At 44.3% G+C, this 14,348-nt stretch overlaps 1 protein-coding gene across 7 annotated transcripts in view; it reads left to right on the forward strand.

Moving 5' to 3' along the window:
• The window catches only part of chd6 (chromodomain helicase DNA binding protein 6), a 350,247-nt gene that overhangs the window by 161,968 nt on the left and 173,931 nt on the right, over nt 1-14,348 (forward strand). The window lies entirely within an intron of this gene.

Raw genomic sequence — 14,348 nt, forward strand, 5'->3', positions numbered from 1 at the left:
TTGGGGGAAATAGCTAGTATATAGAATTGAGAGGGGTGGGTTTTGAGGCAGAGAGGAGTATTCCGGGAGGATCGTCAATATGTAGTATTAAGAGGGATGTTGAGGCAGAAAGGATTATTGGGTGAGGGTAGTCCGTATATAGAATTGAGAATGGAGGGGGATAAAGCAGAGAGAAGTATTGGGAGAATATTTAGTATATAGAATTGAGAGGGGAGGAGGGCTGAGGCAGAGGGGAGTGTAGTCAATGTATAGAATTGAGAGGGATGCTGTAACGGGAGTAGTGGGGAGGACAGTCATTGGATTGAAATGAGATGGGAGTATTAGGGGAGGATAGTAAATAGAATTGAGAGGGGAGGGTGTGAGCACGGGAGTATTGGGCGAGGGTAGTCGGTATATAGAATTGAGAGGGGACATGAAGCAGAAGGGAGTATTGAGGGAGGATTGTACATAGAATTGAGAGAGGAGGGGTTGAGGTAGGTGAGTATTGGGCGAGGGTAGTCGGTATATAGAATTGAGAGGGGACATGAAGCAGAGGGGAGTATTGAGGGAGGATAGTACATAGAATTGAGAGAGGAGGGGTTGAGGTAGGTGAGTATTGGGCGAGGGTAGTCGGTATATAGAATTGAGAGTGGGGCATGAGGCAGAGGGGAGTATTGAGGGAGGATAGTACATAGAATTGAGAGGGGGGGCGTGAGACGGGAGTATTGGAGGAGGATAGTCTGTACATTGAATTGAGAGGGGAGGGGATGAGGCAGAGATGAGTATTGGGTGAGAGTAGCCAGTGTATAGAATTGAGAGGAGGAGGGGATGAGGCAGAGCGGAATATTGGGGAGGATAGTCTTATATAGAATTGAGAGAGAGAGAGAGAGAGATGGGAGTATTGGGGAGGATGGTCAGTATTTAGAATTGAGAGTGGAAGGGGGATGAGGCAGAGGTGATAGGTGGAATCACATGAAGGGGAAGATGCACCGATGGAACAAGATGGAGGAGGGTAATGACTCTTGGTAACCAGGACGGAGGGCAAGTAACGAGTGAACAAAAGGAAGAGAAGTGAGTGTGGACATGGATACAGTCAGTGCTCACAGTCTTTTTTCTCAAGGGTCAGGAATCAAAAGCTCGAAGGTGTAGGTTTAAGGTGAGTGGGGAGAAATATAATAGAACCTGAGAGGTAACTTATTTTTGCCCAGTAGGTGGTGTTTATATAGAATGAGCTGTCAAAGGCAGGTACAATAGCAACATTTAAAAGATACTTGGCCAGGTCTGTGGATAGGAAGGGTTTAGAGCAGGGATTCCCAACCTTTTTATACCATGAACCCCTACCACTAACTGAGGGGTCTGTGGGCCTGCGGTTGGGAACACATAGTTTAGAGGGATATGGACTAAATGCAGGCAAATGGGATTCGCATAGATGGGAATCCTGGTCAGTATGGACCCTATTGCTGTGCCGTAGGATTCTTATCACTGATGGGTGTGGGAAATTATGTGCAGTTTTAGTCTCCAAATTTGAGGAAGGACATTTTTGCTATTGAAGGAGTGCAGCGTAGGTTCATGAGGTTAATTCCCAGGATGGTGACACTGTCATATATTGAAAGTTTGGAGTGACTGGGCTTGTACACACTGGAATTTAGAAGGACGATGGGGGATCTGATTGAAATATTTAAAATTATTAAGGGATTCGACATTCTAGAGGCAGGAAACATGTTCCCGATGTTGGGGGAGTCCAGAACCAGAGGCCACAGTTTAAGAATAAGGGGTAGGCCATTTAGATTGGAGTTGAGGAAAAACTTTTTCACCCAGAGAGTTGTGGATCTGTGGAATGCTCTGCCTCAGAAGGCAGTGGAGGCCAATTCTCTGGATGCTTTCAGAAAGAGTTAGATAGAACTCTTAAAAATAGTGGAGTCAAGGGATATGGGGAGAAGGCAGGAACGGGGTACTGATTGTGGATGATCAGCCATGATCACAGTGAATGGCAGTGCTGGCTCGAAGGGCCGAAGGGCCTATTCCTGCATCTGTTGTCTGTTGAAATTGTGTTCATACCACATGTTTGTAGACAAGTAGAATGTGAGATGTTGTTCTTCTGGTTTGTGGTTGGCCTCGCTATGGCTGTCAAGAAGGCTGAGGACAGACAGGTCTATGAGGAAGCAGAGGGGACTTGAAATGACGTGTATCTGGAAACTCTGAAAGTTTGTATGGACAGAGTGCAGCTGCCCTCATCTTCCCCGTCAGGCTCCATATCCCTCAATCATTGGGTTCCACCTATCATCTACCAGCCTCTGTTTCCTCCTTTATTCAACCCCACTTCCCCCGTCTGTCCACCCAATCAGCCTTGGTAAAGAGTCTCATCCTGAAACATCGACTGTTATTTTGTCCCCACCATAGATGTTGCTTGATCTGCTGATTCCTTTCAAATGTTTAACCCCTCACCCCCACCCACCACCACCACCACCACACTTGCTGATTTCTAGGTGAACTGAGAACTCTATGGCAATTGCTAAAGTATCGTCATTCAACTATACATGAATATCCATGAATACAGCCAAACAAAACAGTGTTCCTCTGGGGCCATGCTGCAAAACACAGTCATTCACAGTACAAGGCACATATAAGATAGCAGTAAACATACAGTCATGCAAAAAACATATAATGAGGCCTAATTCTGAGAGTCATGTCCTGTAGATTGATGGTGCATAGGATGTTGTTGGCAAGAACAGTCTGATCATCTAGTGCAGCCACAGATGGCCGTAATCCAGCTTTTCTTCCATTGAGCGAACACTAGGGTGGCAGTGCCAGTGGCAGGGGCCAGCGCCCAACTCAGCAAGGACTCCAGCCCACCTGCTGCAAATCACCCTCAAAAATCACTGGAGATGTATCACCAAATCATCTACCCCCAACCTTCAAGGGAAGATTGGTACTGGCAATCCTTTTACTTACATATGCATGCACACACATACAGAATCTCTGCAAGAAAGAGCTGATAATGCCCCTGTCCTGACACCCCAGATGTGGGTTCTGATCCCACCCTGTCCCTGTTCTCCATGTTATGTCACCCATCACCTCCCATCACAGCAGAAGAGTGATGCTGCATTTTCTAGAAAATGGTCATCGCTGAATGCCTGATGTGAAGGTTTTGTGATTGTTGTCAGGTACCTTTGCAGATGGTGTTATATGCCTTCCAGATTGTCCATCTCAGTTTGTTAGGAAAGATCAGATCTCCAGGAAATAAAATGTGTAGATTGTGAATTGATTTTGCTGTACTATGGTTAAACTAACCACAAAAGATCTTGCTTTGGTTATTTTTAAGATGTATTCCTGAGATTCTAGTTAGAGAAGCTTGACTTTCAGTGAAACATTAAACCTGCTTGCCTCTTAGATGGACATAATGATGCCATGACCACTATTTGGAAGAGTTGTGTAGTTAACTTTGGTATGTTGGTCAATATTTATCCCTCCCGTCACTCAAAAAGTTACTGTTTTAGATCTCTTTCTCTATCCTGTTTCTTACATTATAATAGTGACCACATTTCTACATTAATAACTTTTTGGTGATTGTGGAAGATTCCACATAAATGGAAATACCTTTCACAAAATTAAAAGCAAAGTTTGTGGATGTTTGTCATGTGCACTCTCTGGTTGAGGGTTATTCAGCCCTGAGTTGCTACTCATGTCAGTGACCAACTTCATAATGGACCAGGAGATGAAAAACATTGTTGAGGAGGCTGCCCTCTTGTGAGCATTAGAGGAATGTGCTGCTGGCAGTGAGTGGTAACCCTGATGATGAGCCCTCTAGAGGCACAGTATTTGGCCACATGATACATGAGGGTGACTTGGGTAGATAAGGGTAATTGAAAATAAGCATATGGCCAGATAGCTTGATCAAATAGTGCATTAAGTATAAGAGTCGGGAAATTGTGTTGCAGCTTTATAAAACTGTTCAGGCCTTGTGGTATATTGTGTGCATTTCTAGTCGCCCTTTACAGGAGGGGTGTGGAGACTTTGGAGAGGGTGCAGAGGAGTTTTACTGGGACACTGCCTGGTTGGAGAGTATTAGCAGATGTTGGACAAACTTGGACTGTTTTCTCTGCAACGCCAGAAACTAAGAGGAGACATGATAGAAGATACGATGCATAGATAGTCAAGAGTCTCTGTCTCAATGTCAGATTCAAGGGGGCATACCTTATGGTGAGGACAAGTTTAAAGGAGGTGTGTGGGACAAGTTTTTTTTTTACACAGGACAGTGGTGCTCCCAGGAACACCCTACTAGGGCTGGAAGCAGATACGATAGAGATGTTTAAGAGATATATACACGAACTTAAAGGGAGTTGAGTGATACAGATTATGTTGTCAATTGGGATTAGTTTAATTTGGCAATGGTCAAACAGACCTCGTGGACCAAAGTGCCTGTTTCTGTGCTGTACTGTTGCATGTTCTGGAGCTTGCTATTGCTCTGCTGATATTACCTGGGGTTTTAATTGTTGTGGTTCTGTTCCAAATGACAATATGATAATGGAATAGTTCTCCTGAATGGAAAACACTACTAGTAAGTCAAATTATTCCAATCTATCTTAAATGTACTGTTTCTCTTCATCTACCAATCAGGTCTTTATTTGATTTCTAATCATTTTATTTTATTTTATTTTTGGCTTACTTGATGTGACAAACCCGAAAAGTAAATGTCTGCTCAGTGATGTACTGTTATGCAGCCGCGTTTTGCCAGTTTGGTTAGAGTGTGTTTTAGAGTTCTGCATGCTGATGCATGAGTCACATAGAGCACTAGTTGACTGCAGACCTGGGAAATGTGTAAAGTGTTTGAAGAAGATGAAGATATCTCATTTGGACTCTGATTTCTGATTTCAAACTTTTACCAAATGATGAACCTCGCTTGACATTTCACCAGATGTTGTTCTAAGGGGAACAAGGAAAAGCACGCCTGCCCCTGGACAACAATGGCCATTGGCAATTGTCACAATTGTTCATTTTTTTGCTCTCTAATTTTGAACATGTTGTCTTTATGTGGCTATTTATTTAGTAGTTGTATAATTTCTATCCTGTGTTTGAAACTCTCCTGGGACTGGATGAGCTATCATTGTGGCCAGTGGAAGACTCCAAAAGACAGATGATGGGATTGAGCCTGTTGGTTCAGACATTCTTTTATCAAATCTTCTCTCATTCTCCTATGCTCCAGGGAATAAAGTTCTAACCTGTTCAACCTTTCCCTGTAGCACAGGTTCCCAAGTCCTGGCAATGTCCTTTCTATACTCCCCTGTAAGACCATTCCTCATTTTTACAATTTCTGTTGAATAAATTCCTTTAGTGAACCCAGAGTCTCCCAGGGAACTACATCTGCATGAGGTGTATCCGGCTGTAGTTCCTTGAAGACCGTGTTTGGGATCAGGAGCAACAGCTGGATGACCTTTGGCTTATACAGACAGGAGAGTGAGGAGGTAATCAATCAGAGTTACAGGAAAGTGGTCATCCCTAAGTTTCAGGAGGTGAGTAGCTGGGTGACTGTCAGGAGAAATGGAAATGTGAATAGTCAGTTAGCGCAGAACATCCTGTGGCCATTCCCTTCAATAATAAGTTTACTGTTTTAGATACTGTTGTGGGAGATGGCCTCCCAGAGGAATGCCACAGAGACCGGGTTACTGGCACTGAACATGGATCCGTAGTGCAGAAGGGAAAGGGAGAGAAGAGGGGACAGGTAGTAATAGGGGATTCAACAGAGGAACAGACAGGAGATTCTGTGGACATGAACGGGACACCCAGATGGTATGCTGATAAGTGTGAGGTGCTGGATAGGGTGGTGAAGAAAGCTTTTGGTATGCTCGCCTTTATAAATCAGAGCTTTGAGTATAGGAGTTGGGATGTAATGTTAAAATTGTACAAGGCATTGGTGAGGCTAAATTTGGAGTATTGTGTACAGTTCTGGTCACCGAATTATAGGAAAGGTGTCAACAAAATAGAGTACAGAGGAGATTTACTAGAATGTTACCCGGGTTTCAGCACCTAAGTTACAGAGAAAAGTTGAACAAGTTAGGTCTTTATTCTTTGAAGAGTAGAAGGTTGAGGGGGGACTGGATAGAGCTATTTAAAATTATGAGGGAGATAGATAGAGTTGACGTGGATAGGCTTTTTCAATTGAGAGTAGGGGAGATTCAAACAGGAAGACCTGAGTTGAGAGTTAAGGGGCAAAAGTTTAAGGGTAACATGCGAAGGAACTTCTTTACTCAGTTAGTGGTGGCTGTGTGGAATGAGCTTCCAATAGAAGTGACAGAGGCGGGTTCAATATTGTCATTTTTTTTTAAAAATTGGATAGGTATATGGACAGGAAAGGAATGGAGAGTTTATGAGCTGAGTGCAGGTCGGTGGGCCTAGGTGAGGGTAAGCGTTCGACACGGACTAGAAGGGCCAAGATGGCCTGTTTCCGTGCTGTAATTGTTATATGGTTATATGTTGCCTCCCAGGTGCCAGGGTCAGGGATGTCTTGGATCGCGTCCACAGGGGAGGGAGAACAGCCAGATTTCTGGGTACGTATTGGTACCAATTACATAGGAAGGAAAAGCAAAGAGGTCCTGAAGAGAGAATTTAAAGAGCTAAGCAGAAAGCTGAGAAGCAGGACCTCCAGGGCAGTAGGCTACCTGCGCCTCGTGCCAGTGAGGGTAGAAACAGGACGATTTGGCAGATAAATGTGTGGCTGAGAAGCTGGTGCAGGGGGTAGGGCTTCAGGTTCTTGGATCATTGGGATCTCTTCTGGGAGAAGTAACAGTGACAGATTGCACCTGAACCTGAGGGGGAGCCAATATTCTTGCGGGCAGGTTTGTTAGGGCTGTTGGGAGGGTTTAAACTAATTTGTTGGAGGGGGATGGGAACTGGAGTGAAGGGACTCAGGGTAGGATGGATGGTAACAAAAACAAAGTCAGCGTGCAGTCAGACTGTCAGAAAGGGCAGGCAGATGACAGGACAAAATTGCAGCCAGCAGGGTAAGTATCAGTGTATTAGGGATGCAGAATCAAAAAGGGTAGCAAATACAGCCCTGTGGGTGGAGTTAAGAAACTGCAATGGTAAAAGGACACTGATGACAGTGTTATACAGGACTCCCAACAGTAGGTGGTATGTGGACTACAGATTACTACAGGAAATAGAAAAGGCATGTCAAAAGGGCAATGTAATGATAGTCATGGGAGATTTTAACCTGCCGGTTGGTTGGGAAAATCAGGTTGGTAATGGATCTCAAGAGAGTGAGGTTGTTGAATGCTTACAAGATGGCATTTGTCGTGGAACCCATTAGGGGATCATCTTTACCGGATTGGGTGTTATGTAATGAACCGGGGGCAATTAGGGAGCTTATGGTAAAGGAACCCTTAGAAGCCAGTGATCACAATATGATGGGTTCAACTTGAAATTTAGCAGGGAGAAAGTAAAGTCTGACATAACAGTATTTCAGTGGAGTAAAAGAAATTACAGTGGTATGAGAGAGGAGTTGGCCAAAGTAAATGGAAGGAGATGCTGGCAGGGATGACAGCACAGCAGCAATCGCTTGAGTTTCTGGAAAAAATGAGGAAGGTGCAAGATAGATGTATTCCAAAAACAAAGAAATACTTAAATGGCTAGCATGGTTCGGGAGGGTTTAAACTAAATTGCAAGGGGGATGGGACCCGGAGTGATAGAGCAGTGAAAGAAGTGCATGGAGTAAAGCCATTTAGAGAGGCTTTGCGGAAAGAGCAGCAGAATAAAGGGTATAAAGGTAGTAAGGTAGAAGGGCTAAAGTGTGTCTCCTTCAATGCAAGAAGCATCAGGAACAAAGGTGATGAACTGAGAGCTTGGATACATACATGGAATTATGATGTAGTGGCCATTACAGAGACTTGGCTGGCACCAGGGCAGGAATGGATTCTCAATATTCCTGGATTTCAGTGCTTTAAAAGGGATAGAGAGGGGGGAGGGGGGTGGCATTACTGGTCAGGGATACTATTACAGCTACAGAAAGGGTGGGTAATGTAGCAGGATCCTCTTTTGAGTCAGTATGGGTGGAAGTCAGGAACAGGAAGGGAGCAGTTACTCTACTGGGGGTATTCTATAGGCCCCCTAGTAGCAGCAGAGATACTGAGGAGCAGATTAGGAGGCAGATTTTGGAAAGGTGCAAAAATAACAGGGTCGTTATCATGGGTGACTTTAACTTCCCTAATATTGATTGGCACTTGATTAGTTCCAAGGGTTTAGATGGGGCAGAATTTGTTAAGTGTGTCTAGGATGGATTCCTGCCACAGTATGTTGAGAGGCCGACTAGGGGTAATGCCATACTAGATCTAGTGTTAGATAACGAACCGGGTCAGGTCACAGATCTGTCAGTGGGTGAGCATCTGGGGGACAGTGATCACCGCTCCTTGACCTTTAGCATTATCATGGAAAAGGATAGAGTCAGAGAGGACAGGAAAATTTTTAATTGGGGAAGGGCAAATTATGAGGCTATAAGGCTAGAACTTGCGGGTGTGAATTGGGATGATGTTTTTGCAGGGAAATGTACCATGGACATGTGATTGATGTTTAAGGATCTCTTGCAGGATGTTAGGGATAAATTTGTACCGGTGAGGAAGATAAAGGATGGTAGGGTGAAGGAACCATGGGTGACAAGTGAAGTGGAAAATCTAGTCAGGTGGAAGAAAGCAGCATACATGAGGTTTAGGAAGCAAGGATCGGATGGGTCTATTGAGGAATATAGGGTAGCAAGAAAGGAGCTTAAGAAGGGGCTGAGAAGAGCAAGAAGGGGGCATGAGAAGGCCTTGGCGAGTAGGGTAAAGGAAAACCCCAAGGCATTCTTCAATTATGTGACAAACAAAAGGATGACAGGAGTGAAGGTAGGACCGATTAGAGATGAAGGTGGGAAGATATTCCTGGAGGCTATGGAAGTGAGCAAGGTCCTCAATGAATATTTCTCTTCGGTATTCACTACTGAGAGGGAACTTGATGACGGTGAGGACAATATGAGTGAAGTTGATGTTCTGGAGCATGTTGATATTAAGGGAGAGGAGGTATTGGAGTTGTTAAAATACATTAGGACAGATAAGTCCCCGGGGCCTGACGGGATATTCCCCAGGCTGCTCCACGAGGCGAGTGAAGTGATTTCTGAACCTCTGGCTAGGATCTTTATGTCCTCATTGTCTACGGGAATGGTACCGGAGGATTGGAGGGAGGCGAATGTTGTCCCCTTGTCCAAAAAAGGTAGTAGGGATAGTCTGGGTAATTATAGACCAGTGAGCCTTGCGTCTGTGGTGGGAAAGCTGTTGGAAAACATTCTTAGAGATAGGATCTATGGGCATTTAGAGAATCATGGTCTGATCAGGGACAGTCAGCATGGCTTTGTGAAGGGCAGATCGTGCCTAACAAGCTTGATAGAGTTCTTTGAGGAGGTGACCAGGCATATAGATGAGGGTAGTGCAGTGGATGTGATCTACATGGATTTTAGTAAGGCATTTGACAAGGTTCCACATGATAGGCTTATTCAGAAAGTCAGAAGGCATGGGATCCAGGGAAGTTTGGCAAGGTGGATTCAGAATTGGCTTGCCTGCAGAAGGCAGAGGGTCATGGTGGAGGGAGTACATTCAGATTGGAGGGTTGTGACTAGTGGTGTCCCACAAGGATCTGTGATGGGACCTCTACTTTTTGTGATTGTTATTAACGATCTGGATGTGGGGGTAGAAGGGTGGGTTGGTAAGTTTGCAGACGACACAAAGGTTGGTGGTGTTATAGATAGTGTAGAGGATTGTCGAAGATTGCAGAGAGACATTGATAGGATGCAGAAGTGGGCTGAGAAGTGGCAGATGGAGTTCAAACCGGAGAAGTGTGAGGTGGTACACTTTGGAAGGACAAACTTCAAGGCAGAGTACAAAGTAAATGGCAGGAAACTTGGTAGTGTGGAGGAGCAGAGGGATCTGGGGGTACATGTCCTCAGATCCCTGAAAGTTGCCTCACAGGTAGATAGGGTAGTTAAGAAAGCTTATGGGGTGTTAGCTTTCATAAGTCGAGGGATAGAGTTTAAGAGACACAATGTAATGACGCAGTTCTATAAAACTCTAGTTAGGCCACACTTGGAGTACTGTGTCCAGTTCTGGTCGCTTCAGTATAAGAAGGATGTGGAAGCATTGGAAAGGGTACAGAGGAGATTTACCAGGATGCTGCCTGGTTTAGAGAGTATGGATTATGATCAGAGATTAAGGGAGCTAGGGCTTTACTCTTTGGAGAGAAAGAGGATGAGAGGAGACATGATAGAGGTGTACAAGATATTAAGAGGAATAGACAGAGTGGCTAGCCAGTGCCTCTTCCCCAGGGCACCACTGCTCAGTACAAGAGGACATGGCTTTAAGGTAAGGGGAGGGAAGTTCAAGGGGGATATCAGAGGAAGGTTTTTCACTCAGGGTGTGGTTGGTGCATGGAATGCACTGCCTGAGTCAGTGGTGGAGGCAGATACACTAGTGAAGTTTAAGAGACTATTAGACAGGTATATGGAGGAATTTAAGGTGGGGGGTTATATGGGAGGCAGGGTTTGAGGGTCGGCACAACATTGTGGGTTGAAGGGCCTGTAATGTGCTGTACTATTCTATGTTCAGTGACAAAATACTACAACTGTGGCTGACAGGGTAAGTCAAAGTAAAAGAGAGGGCATACAACAAAGCAAAAATTAGTGGGAAGATAGAGAATTGGGAAGCTTTTAAAAATCTACAGACAGTAACTAAAAGAATCATTAGGAGGGAAAATATGAAAGCAAACCTGGAAACAGTATCAAAGTTAATAGTAAAAGCTTTTTCATATGTAAAAAAAATTAGAGAGATGAGAGTGGATTTTGGACCATGAGAAAATGAGGCTGGAGAAATAATAAGGGGAGACAAGGAGATGACAGATGAATTTCCATCAATCTTCACTGTGAAAGACACAAGCAGTGTGCCATATGTTGAATGGTGTGAAGGAAGAGAAGTGAGTGCAGCTACCATTACAAGGGAGAAGATGCTCAAAAAGCTGAAAGACACATAAGAGGTTATCGAGCACTTGGTGACGCAGGGCAAGATAGTAGAGTCAGCATGGTTTCCTTAAGAGAAAATCTTGCCATATGAACTTGCTGGAATTCGTTGAGGAAATTACAAGTAGGATAAATAAGGGGGATGCAGCGGATATTGTATATTCAGAATATCACAAGACCTTTGACAAGCTTTTAAAAATCTACAGACAGTAACTAAAAGAATCATTATTACAGGAATGTTACTGGCATGGTTAGAGAATTGGTTGATAGGTAGAAGGCAGAGAGTGGGAATTAAAGGACCTTTTCTGGTTGGTTGTCAGTGAGTAAGGGTATTCCGCAGGTGTTGGTGTCTGGACCACTCCTTTTTATGCTGAATGTGATCAGTTTAGATGATGGAATAGAAACATAAAAAACCTACAGCACAATACAGGCCTTTCGGCCCACAAAGTTGTGCTGAATATTGCCCTACCTTAGAAATTACTGGAGTTACCCATTGCCCTCTGTTTTTCTGAGCTCCATATACCTGTCCAGGAGTCTCTTAAAAGACCCTATCATATCCAGCTCCACCACCATCACCAGCAGCCCATTCCAGGTACTCACAGCTCACTGCATAAAAAAACTTACCCTGATATCTCCAAGCATCTTAAAACTGTGCCCTCTCATGCTAGTCATTTCAGCTCTGAGAAATACTATCCACACGATCAATCCCTCTCATCATCTTATACAACTCTATCAGGTCACCCTCCATTGCTCGAAGGAGAAAAGGCCGAGTTCACTCAACCTATTCTCATAAGGCATGCTCCCCAATCCAGGCAACATCCTTGTAAATCTCCTCTGCACCCTTTCTATGGTTTCCACATCCTTCCTGTAGTGAGCCGACCAGAACTGAGCACAGTACTCCAAGTGGGGTCTGACCAGAGTCCTATATAGCTGCAGCATTACCTCCCGGCTCCTAAATTCCATTCCACGATTGATGAAGGCCAAATGACCGTATGCCTTCTTAACCGCAGAGTCAACCTGCACAGCTGCTTTGAGCATCCTGTGGACTTGGACCCCAAGATCCCTCTGATCCTCCACACTGCCAAGGGTCTTACCATTAATACTATATTCTGCCATCATATTTGACCTACCAAAATGAACCCCTTCACACATATCTGGGTTGAACTCCACCTGCCACTTCTCAGCCCAGTTCTGCATCCAATCAATGTCTCGCTGTAACCTCTGACAGCCCCCCACACTATCCATAACACCCCCAACCTTTGTGTCATCAGCAAACTTACTAACCCATCCCTCCACTTCCTCATCCAGCTTATTTATAAAAATCAAGAAGAGTAAGGGTCCCAGAACAGATCCCTGAGGCACCCCACTGGTGACCGACCTCCATGCAGAATATGACCAGTCTACAACCACTCTTTGCCTTCTGTGGGCAAGCCAGTTCTCGATCCTCAAAGCAATGTCCCTTGATCCCATGCCTCTTTACTTTCTCAATAAGCCTTGCTTGGGATACCTTATCAAATGCCTTGCTGAAATCCATATACACTACATCTAATGTTCTTCCTTCATCAATGTGTTTAGTCACATCCTCAAAAAATTCAGTTTGGCCCGTAAGGCATGACTTGCCCTTGACAAAGCCATGCTGACTACTCCTAATCATATTTTGCCTCTCCAAATGTTCATAAATCCTGCCTCTCAGGATCTTCTCCATCAACTTATCAACCACTGAGGTAAGACTCACTGGTCTCTAATTTCTTGGGCTATTTCTACTCCCTTTCTTGAATAAAGGAACAACATTCTCAACCCTCCAATCCTCTGGAACCTCTCCCATCCCCATTGATGATGCAAAGATCATCACCAGAGGCTCAGCAATCTCCTCCCTTGCCTCCCACAGTAGCCTGGGGTACGTCTCATCCGGTCCTGGCAACTTATCCAACTGGATGCTTTCCAAAAGCTCCAGCACATCCTCTTTCTTAATATCTACATTCTCAAGCTTTTCAGCCCGCTGCAAGTCATCACTACAATCACCAAGATCCTTTTCCATAGTGAGTACTGAAGTAAAGTATTCACTAAGTACCTCTGCTATTTCCTCCAGTTCCATACACACTTCCTACTGTCACACTTGATAGGTCCTATTCTTTCACGTCTTATCCTCTTGCTCTTCACATACTTGTAGAATGCCTTGGGGTTTTCCTTAATCCTGCTCACCAAGACCTTCTCATGGCCCCTTCTGGCTCTCCTAATTTCCTTCTTGAGCTCCTTTCTATTAGCCTTATAATCTTCTAGATCTCTAACGTTACCTAGCTCTCTGAACCTTTTGTAAGCTTTTCTTTGCTTCTTGACTAGATTTATTACAGCCTTTGGTACACCATGGTTCCTGTACCCTACCATAACATTCCTATCTCATTGCAATGTACCTATGCAGATACAGGTGTATAAGATAATGAGAGGCCTTGATTGTGTGGATAGTCAGAGGCTTTTTCTCAGGGCTGAAATGGTTGACACAAGACACAGGTTTAAGGTGCTGGGGAGTAAGTACAGAGGAGATGTCAGGGGTAAGTTTTTTACTCAGTAGTGAGTGCGTGGAATGGGCTGCCGGCAATGGTGGTGGAGGCGGATACGATAGGATCTTTTAAGAGACTTTTAGATAGGTACATGGAGCTTAGTAAAATAGAGCGCTATAAGTAAGCCTAGTAATTTCTAAGGTAGGGACATGTTCGGCACAACTTTCTGGGCCGAAGGGCCTGTATTGTGCTGTAGGTTTTCTATGTTTCTATGGGGTGGAGGGGCAGGTGGTGTTGAGGAAACACGTAGGCTGCAGAAGGACTTAGATTAGGAGAATGGGCAAGAAAGTGAGAAATGAAATAAGATATTGGAAAATGCATGGTCATGCACTTTGGTAATAGAAATAAGTGTGCAGACTATTTTCTAAAAGGAAAGAAAATCCAAAAATCTGAGATGCAAAGGGAGTTGGTGGTCCTTGTGTGTGAAACACTAAAGGTTAACTTGCAGGTAGACCCAGAGGTGAGGAAGGCAAACACAATGTTAGTATTCATTTCAAGAGGTCTATAATACAAGAGCAGGGAAGTGATGTTGAGGCTTTATAAGACACTAGTGAGACCTCACTTTGAGTATTGTGAACAGTTTTGGGTTCCTCATCTTGGAAAACATGCTGGCTTTGGAGAGGGTCCAGAGGAGGTTCACAAGGACGTTTCCAGGAATAAAAGGGTTATCATAAAAGGAAAGTTTGATGTCTCTAGGTCTGCACTCGCAGGAATTTAAAATGATGAGAGGGGTCTCATTGTCACCTTTCAAAAGTTGAGAGGCCTAGACAGAGTAGATGTGG

Source organism: Hemitrygon akajei, chromosome 11 (genome assembly GCF_048418815.1).
Source record: "Hemitrygon akajei chromosome 11, sHemAka1.3, whole genome shotgun sequence".
Lineage (NCBI taxonomy): Eukaryota > Metazoa > Chordata > Chondrichthyes > Myliobatiformes > Dasyatidae > Hemitrygon > Hemitrygon akajei.